The following is a 7835-nucleotide window of genomic DNA, read 5'->3' on the forward strand; positions in this document are numbered from 1 at the left end:
TCGAAACTAGAATTTTGTAGTTAAAACACCTAGTTGTGATGTTTCGACTATTATGCAAAAAGTGATTAAAGAGAGTTCTAAATGTGTTAAACGCGATTAGAACTTTGGCTAAAACGGAGGTCTAAAGATAACGCCTACCGAGTAGTTAATGAGTGCTAAAACTAGTTGACAACTCGAAAATGCAAATTAGTATACTAATGGGCATTTGACTATTAAAAAGGTCAAACTGACCTATAATACGATAAATAGCAATTTTGATATGAAATGCATAAGGTGGAATAATCGTATTAGAGTATGATTAAACTAACCACCTTGAAAACGATGATGATAGTTTGACGCGTCACAAGCTAGGTGGAAGCTTGGAGTGAAAGCGGGTCAAACAAGGCAAGCATGGAAGAAAGGCGTAGCTCGGATGCAAGGTAAGTGAAACTTACATAATTGTGTAGATTACTTGTTCATTCTATACGTTATAGATGCAATAATGCTAATATTGAAAATATGGATTTCCGACGTGATTGATACGAGTCGGAACATATAAAGATGATTAAAACCATGTTTATGGCAAAAAGGGGATTTGGTACTGAAATCCGGGACGGGATGGATGTATGAATTAGAAGTCAAAAACCATGTTTTTGATTTAATAGGCAACGTTGGGCATATAGGCCGAACGGGTCAAATGGTGGTGATAACACTATTTGACAATATCGACTAATGCAATTGTCAAGTCTTGTGTTAACAGGAGCGATTAGCGATTCAGTTAATTTCGCCCACGCTAAGTGTGATGATAAAAGCAAGGTATAAATTGGGTCTATATGTTGACCCTAGCCAGGTACGTATGCATACGATTATAGTTAACATACAAACTTGGTCAAATAAGTAATGAAAGCCCCTCGTAGTAAATGAGGGGCTAATGTCGACTAAAATGCCCTTGAAGGGTAAATTGAGCAAACAACTTATAAAGGTTGTTTAGGAACTTATCTTACGATCTTGTAACCTTTAGACGCGCATGAAAGTTGTAGACATAAACTTTCAAGAGTTAAATGCTTAAATTGTGTGTTGCCGCAAAAATAACACATCCGTAGAATCAAACTCGAAATAAATAGTCCATTTCGTTAAATCCACCACATTCATAGTTGTGGTGGAAGACTAGCTAATAACAAATTGGTGGAACTATGAGGTACATGAGAAATGAGCACCGTCCGTGCTAAAATGGTCGTAAATACCCTTAACGGGTCAAAATAAGATTTTAAGCGAAAACGGGTAAATAATTGTGTAGAAACCCGTGTCCAGTACTTAATATGATTGACAATATTAGAATTTAAGGGTTCCTGATGAATGGTGGTCAAACAAACATGTTTGTTTGATAATCACATAGTCGGGTCGAAAATTGTTGAAAAGATAATAAGCCGAAGGCTTAAAAGTCTCAATTTTATTTAATCCGGATGTCAGATCTTAACTCCATATAATGGAGAATTAAATTACAAACATGTGGGAAGAAACGGTAGGTCAAACGGATAAGCGGTTTGAAAGATACGAAAGATTTCGTGTCAAAATTACGGCAAAATGGAAAGGTGGGATGCAGGTGCCACCGTAAATTACGGTGCCACCGTAATTTACGGTGGACCTGAAATGGTTTACGGTGAAACACTCCTGAATTACGATGGAAACAAATCAAAACAAGGACTACCGTAAATTACGGTGTCCACCGTAATTTACGGTGGACCCTGTACAAAATGTATTTTGATCAGTTTTGTTTCCCGGACTTGTTTAGATACGTTTTAAATCCCGTATGACTAAAGCATTTCATGTTTTTATGAAATGTAGGTACTTGTGGAAGCCGGAAGACGATCAAGCTCAACGAAGAACCGAACACGATACAGTTACATGCTTCCGCACTTCGCCACGTTGTAAATTTTAAACAACGAACTTCGATCACGTTATGTAGAATAATTTATAATTTGTAAAAGTTTTAAATAAACCCGCATTTATATAATATGTGTGGTCTTAACTACACATCTAATTGTGGTATTTACATATAAAATAACTAGGGTGTTACAAGTTGGTATCAGAGCCTTGGTTTAAGAGATTCGAGTATGGTGGGGAGGGACCATGCTTGGACTTAAACCTTATGCTCTTGACAAAGAATAGTGTTCGGTTCGAGGCATGATCGCAAATCCGGTAGGTACAAGTACGTGAATAGTTAGTATGCTAAAGTGTTATAAACAACACATAGGGCTATCGTGTGATACGCGTTACCCCAATTAAAATGATTGAAATAGTTGACGAAAATACGCGCGTTGACGCGTGTAGTAGAAAAAGCCTTGTATTATAATACGGGCGATTATTGCGGTTGACGTTACTAACTTTGGTGAATGTTTTAAATTGAAGGACACTCGCGTTTGAAGATGACGAGAGTCAAACGAATTGTGGATATGATGATGGAACGGTCCGAAGTATGACAAGAGGAGCATACTCATCGAGGACTAAATCGCGTAATGACCGCGAACAAGGTTAATGGCAAAGAACGCCCGTCGGGGAAAACATTACCAGGTGCACATTTTAAATAATAGCATAAATAGTAATATGCAACAATAAGTAGGAACTTAAAAGTTGCATATGTAAAATTAAAAACTTGGAAAGACCTGAATAGAAAACCTATCCGGGATATTGTTTCCAAGAAAAACAAATAGAGGTATTACTTACATGGGGCGTGATGTGAAAACTGTAAAAAGGTCATGCGTGTCATGTGTTAATCGCTTACTCTGGCCAAGTAAGTAGCGGCATATGTTACCATGAACTTCTTATGGCGGACACGTTTACATCCGATGTAGTAAGGGCAGGGTGAATGGGACTAATTAAAAAGTGCCCAAATGAATCAGATAAGCAAAATACTTGGTAACAATGTAAACGCACAACCAAGTGACGGGAGCGTATTACATTAGGATAATGAGCCCGAGTGAAGGGACAAACAAGCATGTAAAATGATTCAGACAAGTATTGGGAAAGAGTGTACTTACACTCGAACCCAGAAAACATCAAGTATTGGGAGGGAGTGTACTTACACTCGAACCCAGAAAACATCAAGTATTGGGAGGGAGTGTACTTACACTCGAACCCAGAAAACATCAAGTATTGGGAGGTAGTGTATTTACACTCGAACCTAGAAAACATCAAGCATGTAAAACGATTTAGACAAATATTGGGAGGGAGTGATACTTACACTCGAACCCGGAAAATGCAAACATGTAAGATGATGTAGACATGTATTGGGAGGGGGTGTACTTACACTCGAACCCGGAAAATGCAAACATGTAAGATGATGTAGACATGTATTGGGAGGGGGTGTACTTACACTCGAACCCGGAAAATGCAAACATGTAAGATGATGTAGACATGTATTGGGAGGGGGTGTACTTACACTCGAACCCGGAAAATGCAAACATGTAAAGTGATGTAGATATGCATTGGGAGGGAGTGTACTTACACTCGAACCCGAAGAATACAAATAAGACTCTTAACAGGCCGATTTTGTAAAACACCAAATTTGAGAACGAAGTAGGAATATAAAAGTGAAACGAAATCATAATACATACCGTAAGGGTTGCAATAATAACGACTTCGGTAAAACACCCAGTTGGTGGGTAAGGATTTAAACACATGCGTAGACTGAGAAACAGGAACGCGAAATAGAAAGTCAAAAGACTCGGAATATGAGTCATGACTAAAAGATGATAAGAATCTTCGCAAATATAAATTTAGGTAATTGCGTTCAACCATTTCAAAGTTGGACGGGTCAAATAAAGAACGAAGTCTGACATTCATAGGTGATGAAAATTCACCTAAAATGAGTCAAACGAGTCAATTAAGGAAAAAAAATGGAGGGGCCAAAATGACCGACGGGTCATGAACTAAAGCAAAGGGATCACAAGGGCCTCGTCTTAAAGAGACGAAAGCTTAAGAAAATAGCCTACGAGATTAGGTGAAAGAACCTACGGGTCAATAGCGTAAGGTGAGGGAACTTGTTACGATCCCTCGCGTAAAACGAGAACGAAAAACAATAAATTAGGGGTTGCCAATTCCCTTGACATGAGTAATTGACATAGTTAAGAGAAAAACGTTATACTAAAATTCAGATTTAGTAAGAAATAATATTTTTATAAATATAAATTCTGACAGGAATTTGAATAGTAATCATAAAGGGTTCAAGTCTTGACGCTGATAGGCGCAAGACGATATATTCGAAAACTGATCTTTTTGAAAATGAAAGGTTGATATAAATTAAACATGCGTGACACGATCACGGTTAAGAAATGCAATGTGAAGTGGAATCACATTATAACCAAGCGAGCGGTAAAGGTCATTTAAGTAATCTGGTTGCTTGTAAGCGGTAGATTCGGTATAACTAAACCGAATAAATGAATTCTGAAAACAGAAGAAATTGTTGCTAAAAGTGAAAGACTTCACTAAAGACCTTTAAACGGGTCAAGGTAACGGATTCACCAAGAGTTCGATAATATCTAAAAGCGATGGAAATCGCTAAGTTAACTAAACAAGTAAAAATAACGGAATTACGTTATTTCAAGTCACATTATGTCGTATCAGGTACGTAGAGGTTCTGTAACCAGAAAGACATTACCATAATTTTTCTGGTAATACTAACAATTGGTTAGAGTATGAGTAATGCTTAAGAAATTACTCAAGTCAAAACGCATTGAGTTTAGAACTCAATGAACTATGTAAGAAAAGGTTTCGAGGACGAAACCTCTTTAAGGGGGTAGACTTGTAACACCCCGAAAACGGGTTTAGTAATTAAACCTCGTTAATACAAAAGAGTGGGTAAAATACCGTTAGTGGTAAAATTTAACCGGTAAATATTAGGATTTAAATAATTAATCCTAATATTAAACAAAAAGTCAATAAAAGCTTTTAGGAAATAAAAGCTTAGAAGGCCCGAGTTAACGGGACCTAAATTAAACTTAGTCATAAATATCCCCGAACCCGCTACGCTAACTAGGAATGCTTGACCCGATTAATAAAAGGGAATATGGATTGTAAATAAGTAGGTTATAATCAACTTAATAACTAACGAAACATGAAGGACCAAAGTTGGATAATTGGAAATAAGGTTTATTTACTAAAAACAAAAATAAAAACACACCACACCTAGTGTGTGCGTGTGTGAGGTCGACCAGGAGAAAGCTCAGGGAGCTCAAACCCTAACTTCCACAACTTGATCAAATTGAAGCCCAAATCAAGAGCCAAATCACTGCATGAACACAAATTCGTGATCACCTAATCATGGGGATTACAAGGTATGTTGAAATATATGATTTGTTGATACCTTGAAATTATGATGAACAATCATAATCGAAATTCTGGAATGAATCTTGAATCTATGGGTGTTATTGTGATTATATCTTGGTGTAGAAACAAACCCTAGTAGAAAAATTGATGAATTGTTGTCAAAACTAGGGAATTGGTAATTACCCTATATTGTGATAAGTGGGTTTTTATGTTAACATGATGAACACTAGGAAATAGATTGTTGATCTAGTGTAAATTGACGATTTTGAAGTAAATTCAGAAATTATAGAAGTTAACCACTTTGTAAGATGGTTGATTTATGTGAAAATTTGGGGTAAGAGATAAGCTAGAGACATGATAAATAAACATGTAAAATTCTGCCCACAAGGTGTTCGTTGAAATGCCTCAAAGAAGGCTCGAAACTAGAATTTTGTAGTTAAAACACCTAGTTGTGATGTTTCGACTATTATGCAAAAAGTGATTAAAGAGAGTTCTAAATGTGTTAAACGCGATTAGAACTTTGGCTAAAACGGAGGTCTAAAGATAACGCCTACCGAGTAGTTAATGAGTGCTAAAACTAGTTGACAACTCGAAAATGCAAATTAGTATACTAATGGGCATTTGACTATTAAAAAGGTCAAACTGACCTATAATACGATAAATAGCAATTTTGATATGAAATGCATAAGGTGGAATAATCGTATTAGAGTATGATTAAACTAACCACCTTGAAAACGATGATGATAGTTTGACGCGTCACAAGCTAGGTGGAAGCTTGGAGTGAAAGCGGGTCAAACAAGGCAAGCATGGAAGAAAGGCGTAGCTCGGATGCAAGGTAAGTGAAACTTACATAATTGTGTAGATTACTTGTTCATTCTATACGTTATAGATGCAATAATGCTAATATTGAAAATATGGATTTCCGACGTGATTGATACGAGTCGGAACATATAAAGATGATTAAAAACCATGTTTATGGCAAAAAGGGGATTTGGTAATGAAATCCGGGACGGGATGGATGTATGAATTAGAAGTCAAAAACCATGTTTTTGATTTAATAGGCAACGTTGGGCATATAGGCCGAACGGGTCAAATGGTGGTGATAACACTATTTGACAATATCGACTAATGCAATTGTCAAGTCTTGTGTTAACAGGAGCGATTAGCGATTCAGTTAATTTCGCCCACGCTAAGTGTGATGATAAAAGCAAGGTATAAATTGGGTCTATATGTTGACCCTAGCCAGGTACGTATGCATACGATTATAGTTAACATACAAACTTGGTCAAATAAGTAATGGAAGCCCCTCGTAGTAAATGAGGGGCTAATGTCGACTAAAATGCCCTTGAAGGGTAAATTGAGCAAACAACTTATAAAGGTTGTTTAGGAACTTATCTTACGATCTTGTAACCTTTAGACGCGCATGAAAGTTGTAGACATAAACTTTCAAGAGTTAAATGCTTAAATTGTGTGTTGCCGCAAAAATAACACATCCGTAGAATCAAACTCGAAATAAATAGTCCATTTCGTTAAATCCACCACATTCATAGTTGTGGTGGAAGACTAGCTAATAACAAATTGGTGGAACTATGAGGTACATGAGAAATGAGCACCGTCCGTGCTAAAATGGTCGTAAATACCCTTAACGGGTCAAAATAAGATTTTAAGCGAAAACGGGTAAATAATTGTGTAGAAACCCGTGTTCAGTACTTAATATGATTGACAATATTAGAATTTAAGGGTTCCTGATGAATGGTGGTCAAACAAACATGTTTGTTTGATAATCACATAGTCGGGTCGAAAATTGTTGAAAAGATAATAAGCCGAAGGCTTAAAAGTCTCAATTTTATTTAATCCGGATGTCAGATCTTAACTCCATATAATGGAGAATTAAATTACAAACATGTGGGAAGAAACGGTAGGTCAAACGGATAAGCGGTTTGAAAGATACGAAAGATTTCGTGTCAAAATTACGGCAAAATGGAAAGGTGGGATGCAGGTGCCACCGTAAATTACGGTGCCACCGTAATTTACGGTGGACCTGAAATGGTTTACGGTGAAACACTCCTGAATTACGATGGAAACCAATCAAAACAAGGACTACCGTAAATTACGGTGTCCACCGTAATTTACGGTGGACCCTGTACAAAATGTATTTTGATCAGTTTTGTTTCCCGGACTTGTTTAGATACGTTTTAAATCCCGTATGACTAAAGCATTTCATGTTTTTATGAAATGTAGGTACTTGTGGAAGCCGGAAGACGATCAAGCTCAACGAAGAACCGAACACGATACAGTTACATGCTTCCGCACTTCGCCACGTTGTAAATTTTAAACAACGAACTTCGATCACGTTATGTAGAATAATTTATAATTTGTAAAAGTTTTAAATAAACCCGCATTTATATAATATGTGTGGTCTTAACTACACATCTAATTGTGGTATTTACATATAAAATAACTAGGGTGTTACATTAACAAAGGTATAAAACCCTTCAAAGTTGTCAAAATTGCCAACCCACGTTTCTACC

General features: G+C 36.8%; 1 long non-coding RNA gene across 1 annotated transcript; it reads left to right on the plus strand.

The window, feature by feature from the left end:
- Positions 1-5076: 5076 nt before the first annotated feature.
- On the plus strand, positions 5077-7587 carry LOC110896849. The gene is made up of 3 exons (XR_002568218.2): positions 5077-5312; positions 6052-6139; positions 7546-7587. It is a non-coding gene; the product is annotated as an uncharacterized LOC110896849 (long non-coding RNA).
- The last annotated feature ends 248 nt before the right edge of the window (positions 7588-7835 follow it).

The sequence above is a fragment of the Helianthus annuus genome, chromosome 12, assembly GCF_002127325.2.
Source record: "Helianthus annuus cultivar XRQ/B chromosome 12, HanXRQr2.0-SUNRISE, whole genome shotgun sequence".
Lineage (NCBI taxonomy): Eukaryota > Viridiplantae > Streptophyta > Magnoliopsida > Asterales > Asteraceae > Helianthus > Helianthus annuus.